Source organism: Panthera tigris, chromosome E1 (genome assembly GCF_018350195.1).
Source record: "Panthera tigris isolate Pti1 chromosome E1, P.tigris_Pti1_mat1.1, whole genome shotgun sequence".
NCBI classification, from domain to species: domain Eukaryota; kingdom Metazoa; phylum Chordata; class Mammalia; order Carnivora; family Felidae; genus Panthera; species Panthera tigris.
The window spans coordinates 3,641,038-3,653,323 of record NC_056673.1 but is presented as its reverse complement, the minus strand read 5'-3'; the positions used below and the strand labels follow the sequence as shown (position 1 = coordinate 3,653,323).

Here is a 12,286-nt window from a genome sequence, read left to right as displayed (position 1 = left end):
GAAGCTAAGAAGCCCCCAGGACTGCCACGCAGGGAGCTGTGACATGTCCAGAGGTCTCCTCCCACCAGCGCTCTGCAGAGTGGCAGGACAGAGGAGCCCGCACTCAAAGGCGTATGGCTCCCCAGATGGAAATCTCCCGGACAAGCCACTCCGCGCTCCCTCCAGGGCCACCCGGTGACAGCATCTTGTGAAAACCTCACTCGGGTGGCTGTTTCTACACTGGAATGACGACAGCCGGTGGAGCTCGCGTCTTCCTCCCCCAAAATGACTAGACAAAACGGCTTTTGAGTCACATCATCCTGGGCCTTTGTGAAAATGTTCTCTTGCTATTCCCAGCATGTCCGTGGCAGCTACAGGACACGTTATCTCATGCAAAACACGTGCTCCTCCGAAGTTAACAACTCCGCGTCTCCGTGAAACCTTATCCTTTTAAGAAGGTATGTGAGTGAGCTCTCCACTGAAAGGGCTGTTGGGCATCCAGACTTAAAAGCAGATCATCACCCTCACTGGAGATGCTTTTTAAACCTGGGTCCCACGTGCTTGGCCAGCCTAACAGCTATTCAAGGGACACCCTGCAATCTCTCAAGATGCCTCTAAAAGACCAGGGCCCAGAAGCAAATGCAATGTTCAAGGCTTCTGTGTCTCTCCCCAAGCGAGCAAGGTCTCTTATCCCTGTGGCCAACGAGACCCTCCATGTGCCGGGGAATGGTAAACTCAAGCCAAAATGGCTGAAGAGAGTTTTGCGGGTCTGGGTCACTGAAAGGTCTAGCGGTAGAGCTGGGTTCGTCCAGGGAGGTCCTCAAGGACTTGGCTTCTTCCATCTGTCCTAGCCCATGTGGTATCATCCCAGGGTGGGTGTCAAAATGGATGCAGCAGCTCCAGGCTTTGTATCCACATGCCACACCATCTGGGGTAAGAGAGAAAGGGCTGGCTTCCGGCATCTCCTCCGGAAGAGTGAGGTGCCTCATCACGAAAGCCTCCAACCAATGTGCTCTTAGGAATCTAGCCCAAACTGGGTCACACATCCGCTCGTGAGCCGACTCCTGTAGCCAGGGAAATGCTGTGTGTTGACCAACCATGTGGCACGAGGAATGGAGTCATCCTGATGGGATCAGACAAATCATAGACAAAACCCACCAGGACCACAGCCCACCAGGCTGTAAAAGGGAGAAGAAGGGATGATGAAGGCATTGGGCAGATGATCAGCGGCCAAAGACTGCACCGGCTTCCTCTGGCGGCCGCATCCCACATCTGACACCTACAAATGTTCCCTTCCCCTAAAATCCTTAAGTCTCTCCGATAATAGGGGGACCCCCCCCTTAAAACAGCGAGTAAAGGGCTGCTGTTTCTATGAAAACCAAACTGGAAAAACAGCACAAGTAAGTCACTACATTTACAAAACTGCTGTCAACTGAGATGTGGAGGAGGTCTCTGGGAAAAAAAAAAAAAAAAACTGGGGAGACGTCGTAAGAAAGAAAAGATTCTGAACTCAGATAACTTCACAAGCTTCTCCACGGGAGTCATTTCACTTTGATAAAAACTGGAGACCAGAGACCATGCATTGTAGGCAGGGTTTCTGCAAGAAAGAATACAGGACCCAACCGGCAGACCCAGACTCAAAGAAAATGCCTTGGCCCTTCATCAAAAGCTTGGCAAGTGGGTGTCCATTCACATGTCTTAAAGTCAAATATTTAAATGTTTATCTGACTTATTTGATTATTTGGCCAACTATTGCCTTCAGCCGGGAAACATTAAAGGGCTCCCCCCGCAACGGCTCTCCCAGCCCACACACACCCAACTTCCGGCCATTCAGAACTTTACTGGCCAGTCATCAATCTCTTCCTCAAAGGAATAAAAACGTTGACAAGGGCAGGCCTGAGCCTACAACTCCCTCTGTGCCAACAGGTCTGCTTTCTCGTTGACGCTGATGATGGAAAGAGGTACTTTATGACAGTGAGTGTGGATCTGTGAGGCAGGTGGGAGGACCAGCTGGGAGGGTAGTCAAGTCTCTGGGCGAAGAAAACTTTTTGCATGTTGGCAATAAGAATGGAAAGAAGCAGGTGTAAACAGGGCAATACAAATCAACAAGACTAGGTGATCAGTTGACGAGTCAAGGGCTCCTGGGTGCCTCTCGTTGGCCCACACGGAGGAAGCACGTTTTGGTTTATAGGCGAGATTTCAAATGTTCTAAGCCTGAGATGACACTATTTGAAGTTTCAAGAAAGACTAGAACATGGATGGATAACTTGGAACCATTTACATCTCCATGCTAAGGATGAATGGAGTCATTGAGATAAGGGGTCTAGAAGGCTAAGTGAATACCAGGGCTTACCCCAGAACCAGGGCACCCACATCTCAGGAGGTGGAAGAGGCAAAAGCCAAGGAAGGAGAGAGACAAGGCCTGAGCAGAGACATGGGGACACACACCATGGCCATGAAGCCAAGGGTGAAGAGAGTTCAGTGGGGAAAGAGAGGTCCATTTAGCCAAACGTTTCAAAGAGGTCAAGCAGGGCCACCGGATTTAGCTATCAAGGTCAGTGGTTACCTCACTTAAAAAAAAATTCAACTGTGTGGGGTCCCACAAGAATCCAGGAATCATGGCTGCCTGGGGGCCATTCCTTCGGGGGCCAGAAGCAGTTAGGAGGGGTGTTAGGGGGAGGGGATGGAATTCAAGGGGAAAGAAACAAGGTTTACCCCTGAAGCCATCAATACAAGGGGAAGAGGAGATTAGCTCCCGGCCCACCCTGTTAGGCAAGACACGTTCTCAGGAGGGCAAGGAAGGAGCCAAAAGCTCAGGAAGCAGTGTTTCAGTCGCTGATGAAGCGGCCAGGCTGGAGAAGGTGGAGCACAAGCCACCACACTCTCCCCTTGGGGACCTGCCACGCAGTGACAACCCACCATCCTCCAGAAGGGCTCCTCTCCCACAGCACGGTGATGGGAGTCTGCAGAGGAAGGCTATCCGCAGGGAGAAGAGGAGCTGAGGTCTAGTGGGACCTCATTTCCAGGATGCACAGAGAACTCCAGGAGCAACGTACCGTTGGACTTCTGCTCCTTTGCCATTTCAGGTCCTGCTTCCCGCAGTGGGTCTCCACTCCCAGGGCCCAAGGCTGGTGTGTGGAGGGGAGAAGCTGGGGAGTCACGAGGACCACGGAAGCCAGCAGGAACCTCCTTTCCAACGGATGTGCCCCAGACTCCTAAGTCAGTTTCTACATACCCCCAAAGAGTGGGTTCAAAATAAAGCAGAAGGAGGGCGGGAGGGCGGGGAGGGTAAGAACAATCAGCATACTGAGTGTTGACAAGGAGACCTGAACCACCATCTGGGAAGGGGGGACACATGAGCAACAGAACGTGTTAGGGAAAACATCTTCTTTGGGATGACCTTCACGCTCCCAACATGGAGCCCAGGGCCCCAGAAGCCTCCACAAATACTGATGACCAACAGATGATAACTGAGCTTCAGCCCGGCCACACCCACTCAGATGGATTCTTGGCTCTCTGGTATGACTCAGGGTTGGATCACTTGTCTGACATTAGATGAAAGGGCGGCTTAGACACCATCTCTTCTGTCTGAAATTCCCTCCAATGGCCTCTTCACCGTCTTGCCAATCTTCCCGGATGTTTTACTAGCCGTTAAAGTTCATCCTCCCCAACTCTCCCCACTCTGTTTCTACCGGATACATCAGGTCGATGATGATGGTGATGACATTGATGGCGGTGATGATGACGGTGCAACACCCAAAAAACAAAGGGTGTCATCTCTGTCTCAGCTCATTTGGTCTTCACAACTACCCTGGGGGGTGGGAGTTGGGGATTATTGCCTCCATTTTGCAGGTGAGGACACTGAGGCTCAGAAAGGTGAAGCGACTTGCTCTATGTGCTAAAAAGAACGGATGGTACCTCCGGCCTCAGAAACCTGGCCTTTTTCCCTCCCGGCCCAGTGCCCCACCTCCAATATCCTGTTGCCTCTGGATGCCTTCCCTCTCACCTCTACCGCATCCGACCTTCTGTTCTCCTGGGTCCGCTCCTCAAACAGTGTAGCCCCAAACCTTGTCCCTCTTCCTGGCCAAAACCCACATCATTTCTTCCATTTCTTTTCTTTTTCTTTTTCTTTTTTTATATTTCCATTTCCAGCTGGACAGTTGGGGCTGGCTGTCCACATTTTGGAGACATTTCATCTCCAGCTGTTATCAGGTCTTTCCGTTCTCCCTTCCTTTGTTAATTCCAAGATGCCCCAAACAGGAAAGACAGCAATAGCATGGTCAATCCTACATTCACCCAACCGTGTGACCATGGCCTGCCACAGAACAGGGCAGGGTGCTTCTCCAGGAAAGAGAGGGGGGAAATCAGCAGTGTGGCTGTTTCGGCTTCAAAAATGAATCCCCTCCCCTCTGACTTCTTCTATGCAAGGTGAGCAAGACGCTGGAACCCACACTCACGACTCAAAGCTCAGGGTCGAGGCCCTCTGAATCGTCACCATTTAGGAATGTGCCAATGGTCTACACTGGATTTCCTCCAGTAGATACAGGGGAGCTCCCCCAGCAAGAAAGCACCTCTAACAGCATGGAGCCAGGAACACCCTGGGTGGTGGCAGGTGGTTGATAAAGGCACCCAGGAGGTGAAAATAACTGATGGTCAAAACACACAAATCGGTAACCGCACAAAATGCATGGCTCTTGTGTATTCATTTTGGACTCTGTTTGTTAGACATGCTGAAGGCTGAGAAACTATAGGAAAGGGGACGTGTCCAAGCATCCCCATCGCTGTGCCCTGAAGCAATCCCCAGCTGTGGCCAGTTTGTGTGCACAGGATGGGGAAGACAAGGGACTCCGCAGGCCACTCCTCTAAGGTTGACTCCATTCCACTTTGATTCTGGGGCCCCCTTTTGGCAGCAGAGGTGGTGGCTGTCTCGAGTGTCAAAGGGCACCCCGTGGGCATACACCTTGCAAAGAGGGGAGGCTCCCATGAGTGATGCCAGCTGGCCTTGGGCAATCACTTCTCCTCTTTGACCGGCAATTTCTAAAATACCTCAAGGGGCCCCAGGATTTGGTGGCATCACTTCAAGGGCAACTCTGGGGCTGCGGGGTGGCTCAGCCTGCGACACCTCCCTCCCTTCAACACAAGCAACTCTTTCTTCTTTTCTACCTACCCGGGGTCCCACAGGATCCTGTCAGCTAGACGAGTGTTTGCCAACCACTGACTAGTTACCCCATCGCCGCCCCCTAGGGTGGCGCATTCTCGCCCTGACTTCTGTCCTGTCTCCTGCCCTCAGTGCAGGGCCTGTCGTGGGGCCACACCTCCAGATGGCTGCAGGCTGACACCGGGCCACAGATCCCCCTGGCCTCAGACCACAGGGCTAACGTCCCTGAGGTTCCTAAGGTCCCTCCCAAGGCGGCCAAGGGAAGCAGTAACGTGGAAAAACTGACCCACAGAAGTAGGTAACTCGCCCAAGGTCGTACCAACGATGAACAGGTGGGGCCCGGATCTGAACCCAGAGAGCCTGGCTCCAGAGTTCACACCCTTAGTCAAGCCCACCAGGCTTGACCACAACATGGTGAGGTTGACTTTTCGAACGCGCCAGACCGTTCCACACCCGCACGCACGCCCGTTCCACTAAGACCCTGGCGTGTTGGGGAAGGCAGGCTGAGTACTTGTCTTAAGGACCTGCCCCCGGGGGCTTCTGAGTATCCCAGGTGGCGGCAACTTCTCGAGCCCCTGGCTCCGTTTAAGACGTTTACATCCAGCCCCAAACCTTGGGTGTCAAGTCTGGCGAACAGGCTCAGAGAGCAAGCTTGGGTGATGTTGTTGTTGGACGAAAACTAACCGTAGTGACAAGGCAACAAAACCAGTTCTCCCCCATGGGGCTGGTAAAAGGGCTGCACAGGCCAGCGGAAGATGTGTTTTTCCTCCCAAGGTGGCTACTAAAGAGGACAGGACACTCATCTGGGCCTGTCGACCCGGGGCTGTTTGGGGAAAAACAAAGAAGTCGGTTCCGTGTTTTACAGTCACACCTCCAAAGCCAAGGAGTCGTGAACTTGGAGTTGTTTTTCCAACGGCGGAGACGACTTTCCACTGATCCGCACACCCGCTCACCCGCTCCACGGCTCTCCTCCGTAAGGAATGACACACATTTTCGAGAAGGCTGGCCAGGTGAGGAGTTCAGCCCAAGGCCGCGTGCAGACACACACTCGCTGACCCTTGAGGAGCATGAGTCACAAGCACCGAGCTCCAACCAGAGCGAGCTGGCCGCGTCCCATCCCTAATCCCTCTGAAAAATGCAACTGCTGAACTCACCCACCACCGCTGTCGCCAACCTGTTTGGCGTTGGTTGGATCTCAGCGCCGCGAGCTGCTTCCGGCACCACTGCCTGCTTCCGGATGCCCCCTGTGCTGCCTGAGTGGTGCCTTCGGCTCGAGGTCCCCTGACGTCCTCATTCAACGCATCCACCGATCCCTGGGCCTCTTGGGCTGGGCACCGTCCCCAGAGAGCTCAGGGCGCTGCGATACTGGTAACAAGAACTACGCGCCATCCAGGCTCTGTCTCCAAACAGCTTCCCTCTTCCCCGTGTCCCTCCCAAGACCACTGCAAATGGTAGGGAACCAGCTCAGGGGTGCTGAACTCCCTGCACCCGGGAGAGCTGGGAATCCCAACGGGCAGCCACACCAAAGAGAAGACCACAGCCACCTTCACGGCAAGCACTTTCCAAGCACCTGTTACGTGCCAGGCACTGACCAAGCCGGATGCTGCTGTCTGTGTCCCCAGAAGGCACCAGCGAGATCAACAGGTGCCACTTCCGGAATCCTTCTCCGAGGACTGACCTTGCGAGGGAGTAAGCACCTGTCACCGGAGGGGACAAGGGAGGTTAAGTGGCGGGATCAGATGTTGGAAAATCTCTAAGGTCCTCTGGACGTCTTACATTGAATAAGTCTAGGGGCGCCCGGGGGGCTCAGTCGGTCTGACTCTTGACTTCAGCTCAGGTCATGATCTCACGGTTCATGGGATCGAGCCCTGCGTGAGGCTCTCTGTTGAGTATGGAGCCTGCTTGGGATTCTCTCTCTCTCTCTCTCTCTCTCTCTCTCTCTCTGCCCCTCCCCCACTCTCAAAATCAATAAATAAACTTAAAATCTTTTTCAGTAAGCCTACAAAAATCTGATGCAAAGAAAGATGCACACACACACACACCCAGCCTACCACGGATGCCAGTGCCCCTTCCTTGGTAGAGATGGAAAAACTTCACCCCAGGCTCTTCCAGGGACAGAGCTGCCCCAAGATTCAGGCCCCCGGCCTGATGAACTCTCCGGGCAGGAGGCGACAGAAAACTGTCTCAGGCACTTGGTTGAGTTCGATTTCTTCCCAAACGACTCGCTTTCAGGCTCTGGAGACCACCCCCACAGGCATCTTCCCCCTGTTCTGCCCCTGTTCTCTGCACGCAGGAGGCAGGTGTCTGGGCCCAGGTGGGAGCGCCGACCCCCAAGGGCCACCGCTGGCAAAGCCGGGCCCCCGTGGGCCCTGCCTCCTCCTCGCGGGCCCTCCACCGTGCAAACCAAAGCGTGCTGCCAGCCTGCTTCCAATATCCGCTCGTCCCTCGCTGGCCTACCAGCCAGACGGTCCCCCCACCCCTTTCTCTTTGAAGAAAAGTGATTTAATTTCATGAGACTTTGGGGTAATCATGTTATGATCTTCAACATTAACCAGAACCAACTCCCTGCTACAGGAGGGTGGGGAAGGAAAGGGGAAGAAAAAAGTAAACAGTCCCATTCGGGATTGCCAGAAATGAGAGGAAAAAGAAAGTCACAGCAGCTGCTTTGCTGGTTCCCCTGTTGAGGACGGGCCTCTGCCAGAAACGGGGGCCTCTGTGCCAAGGTTTCTGGAAATAAGGAAGTTGGGCTTGGCAGGGCCTCCATTTCTACAGGTTAATCAGCTCAATTCAGGGGAGGGGGCGATACTGGTTTTCAGTCCTCAGCCTCCCCCTTCTTCCCACCCCACCCCCAGCTGAGATGACCCAACATCCTTCTGGGGGGGGGGGGCGGAGCTCGGGCCTCCCTGCCTCCTCTCCGAGGCCGGGATGCAGGGCTGCTCTGGAGACCAGGTCAAGCGGCCACCTTGGCCCTCCGGGAAGGGCTTCCCTTCCACTCCCCCGCCCACCTCTCCCAGCTCTTCAGGCGACAAAGTGAGGCTTGGTGAGAAGGTCGGGTTGAGGGGAGGCACGGAGGAGTCAGGAGGAGGGGGGGCTTCAAAACCAGAGAAGGAATCATTCAGGGCACAACCCCAGAACAGTGCATGTAAGGGTTAGCTGCAGCCAGCGAGGAATTCTCATGAACAATGGTCCTTCCTGGCAGAGAGTCCAAGGGTGTGGTGCTAGCTTGAAAAAAAAAAAAAAACAGCAAATAACCCAGGCTCCAGGGCCACCGGGGAGGGGGCTGGTGTGAAGCTGGAACGCTGGGGCCAGGGCCTTCCCGCCGGGTCACACGGCCCCAGAGACACCTTGGCAGACCTCAGCTCTGTTCCCCGGCCCTGGCTCCCCTCCCGTCTCTCGGGGTAGCCGGTCTGCTCAGACCCCACAGAGGCCTCTGCCGGTTTCCCGGCCCCTGCCCACGGATGCCGAAAGCACAGCGCCTACTAGAGGCTGTGGCGAGCGGGGACCACACCGCCGCCATCCGCCCGGACCCCCCCCCCCCCCCCCGTGTCCATCCAGGTTTCACGGTGGGACCCCGAGCGTCTGAAGAATCCTGGCAGGGAACAAAGACCCCGGACGTGACTCTGGAGACATATTCTCGTGGTTTCAGTCCCTCTCTAGGGTGCAGGGAAAAGAATACAAGAGAAATGGGCCACCAGGAGATGGCATGTTGCCCCCCGCCCCCCACCCTCCACACCAGGCTGCTGGCAAAGGGCACGCGTGGGGTCTTTCCCTCCGCCGGGCAGGCAGGTGGACCACCCCCCGGACCCAGGGTCCGGTCTAAGCCAAGTGCGCTGGCCTCCGTGGGGCAAGACGGTGCTGGCTGGAGAAAACTGTAACTCCTTTTAATAACATTTTTTGTCTTTGCAAACACGTTTCGGGTCTTTTGTTTGTTTGCTTTTCGACTTCATATAAAAAAAATTTAATTTAAGATAAAGGTCAAACAGAGTAGAACGGAGGGATTATAAAGTCTAATTACCAAGAACGTGAAGAGATACCATTAAACTAGAAAAGTGATCAAAACAGGCTTAGAGCAAGCCGTCGACCACGTCAGGAGCTTAATGTGGCCTTTCCAGAGACGGCCCTTGAAACGCTCGAGAAATACTGAAGAAAATCATCTCTGTCCAAGGGTCTCGGTGTTCATTCCGTGTTATATCAAAACTAGATCTGTGTCCCCTGAGACAGCAGACTCCTTCGGGCAGCTGACGAAGGTGGAAAAGAGCTGTGGGCTGTTCCTGCAATATGGAAAGTTCTAGGAGGCTGGAGGAACTGAGGTCTGTAGGGAGGGGGGACCAGAGAAGGGCTCTTTGGGAGGCACTGTGGCGGTCGCTCGGGGCAGGAACATTCTGGAACAGAGTAGCCCAGAAGTCTTGGGAAGCCCCAGTTGGAGGTCTAGCCGCCCCAAAGCAATCCATAAAACACTTATCTCTCTCCCTCTCTCTCTTTTTAATGTTTATTTATTCATTTTGAAAGAGAAAGAGAGATAGAGAGTGAGCAGGGGAGGGGCAGGGAGAGAGGAAGAGAGAGAATCCCAGCCCGACGCGGGGCTCGAACTGACGAACCGTGAGATCGTGACCTGAGCCGAAACCAAGAGTGGGACGCTTAACCGACTCAGCCACCCAGGCGCCCTAAGCACGCGTCTCTTAAAAGGGAGCTGCAAGTCAGAGGCCGCTTGGACGAGTGGGGACAGCACTGAACAAGGAAGAGGTAAGAGACTTAGCTTCTAATTCCACATACGCTTGTCCAAGGTCTCGGTGGGGGGGGGGGGGGGGCACTCAGGCTAGAGGAGTCGGGCTTGCTCTGTGTCGACTCCGTGTCTCTGTGACCTCTCCAAATAGCAGAGTGAGTTTAGACAAAAGTAAAACAACTCCCTTTCTGGAAGGGAGGAAACAGCCACAGATGACATTTTCTGAGTCGTCCTGGCCAGCGGCTTAGGTAAAAGCCACCCCGAACGATCACAGCGAACATTTACTGAGCACCTGCTATGAACCAAATACGGTCCCAGGTCCTTGAAGGAAGTTACTGGACACACGGCAATCACAGGAGGGCACATCCCCATCACCCCGGACAGACATTAGGAGAGCGTGGGTCGCGGAGTGGCTAAGACACCTGCCCAGTGTCGCAGACTCAGTACTGATAAAAGTGGGGTTTGAGCCTTAGATGCTGGGACAGAGGGACAAGACTACGTGCCTTCCAAGAAGGAGGTGTGGCCGCAGGATTGCCAGTGTGCCCTGGCCGTAACAGTCCTTAGCCACGTTCCAGGAACACAGAGACTGGCTCGCCCTCTTCTCTCAAAGGGCTGCCCGCTTATATCCAGGCTCCCCACTGACCCCTTCCCAGGAGGGTGGTCCCCAGGTGGTTCGTTTGACCTGTGGCAAAACATGGGGTCTCGGTCCACTCCCCAAGGGAGACAAAGGTCTCCAAGGGCCACAAATAGAGGGTCAAAACCTCAAACATTTTTTTCTCCAATGTTTGCTTATTTTTCAGAGACAGAAAGAGACAGCGTGTGAGCGGAGGAGGGGCAAACAGAGAGGGAGACAGAGACTCCGAAGCAGGCTCCAGGCTCTGAGCTGTGAGCACAGAGCCCAACGTGGGGCTCGAACCCACAGACCTCAAGATCATGACCTGAGCCAAAGTCGGATGCTTCACCGACTGAGCCGCCCAGGCGCCCCTTAACCTCAAACATTTGCTTAACATGTCGATCAACCTCACAGTCCTTCTTCCTTAGAAACAGCTGGGAGCCCCATGAAACACCCCTGCTTGAGCTCTGCACATCCATTCTCCAAGTTGCCTTTTGGCCCTTCTGTCCCCAGATCCCTAAGTTAGGTCCCTGAGAAGCAGACAAGGCAAGACCTCTGAGGTGAGGGACAGGGGCCCAGGGAAGATAGCACTCAGAAGACAAATTCTCCTTGAGCAAGAAATGACCTCCTTGGCCCTACCATTCTGTTTCTCCCAAGGTGAAAGTGGATTAATCCACATGCAGACCAAGAGTTTACATGCAGAGTCTGCTGAGGGCTTTTAAATTATGAAATATGAAAGGGAAAAAAAAGTTCATTCTTCTGCTTTGCAATAACAACCAATATTTAAAGACCAGAAGGAAATGTCCCTAAAACTTAATTCCTACTCATTTTTTTTTAATTCCCATAACTATAAACTAGCTGAAGAGACCTTTCAAATGTTTTAATAGGAAAATTCCTGGGAGGGGAAGTGAGATCTTGGTGTCTAAGAGGTTCAAATTTAACAGCTAAGAAAAGCGTCTCAGCAGCCCGCAGTCCCCACAAGATTGTGAAATTCACCAACACAAGGCTCCTGGTGCTTCCTATGAACGGTGGAAGAAGCCAGGCTGGTTAAAAAGCAGACGAGCCTATTCCTATACGCGTGGAGGGGTGGATGCGTGTCCAGAACGCAGGGCGCCAGGCGAGGAGAGAGCTAAGGGGTCAGTTTGTATAGGTTGGCATGACTTGGGAACCTGTCACTCTCTATCCTTCCCCCTGGATCCCCTGCTAAAAACTTGAGGTTGAGTCGATACACTGTTCCCTCCCAAGGATCTAAAGTGAGAAAAGATCGAGCGATCGATTGATGGGTCGGTAGATAGAAGATGGGAAGCAGGGAACATAATCTGACTCTCTATTCACACCAGAGAGGTACTTCGTAAGCTCATCGATCCCCGCTGAGCTCAGCCATTTATCTGTACATCTATCCAGCCCATAAACCTTTTTTTTTTTTTTTTTTTTTTAATTTTTTTTTTCAACGTTTTTTATTTATTTTTGGGACAGAGAGAGACAGAGCATGAACAGGGGAGGGGCAGAGAGAGAGGGAGACACAGAATCGGAAACAGGCTCCAGGCTCCGAGCCATCAGCCCAGAGCCCGACGCGGGGCTCGAACTCACAGACCGCGAGATCGTGACCTGGCTGAAGTCGGACGCTTAACCGACTGCGCCACCCAGGCGCCCCCCATAAACCTTTTTTAAGCATCTCCAGCGAGACACTAAGCACCACGCAGGGAGACACGACCTGAGCTCTACAGGAGCAGAACCAAATGTGCGTGTTTGTGCCAGAGGGCATCTGGGAGCGTCCTGGCTGAGGAGGGATGCACCTGGCATTCGTCACCTG

At 53.7% G+C, this 12,286-nt stretch overlaps 1 protein-coding gene across 1 annotated transcript in view; it reads right to left on the bottom strand.

The window, feature by feature from the left end:
- The window catches only part of NTN1 (netrin 1), a 170,003-nt gene that overhangs the window by 123,633 nt on the left and 34,084 nt on the right, over positions 1-12,286 (bottom strand). The gene's annotated exons all lie outside the window — the stretch shown is intronic.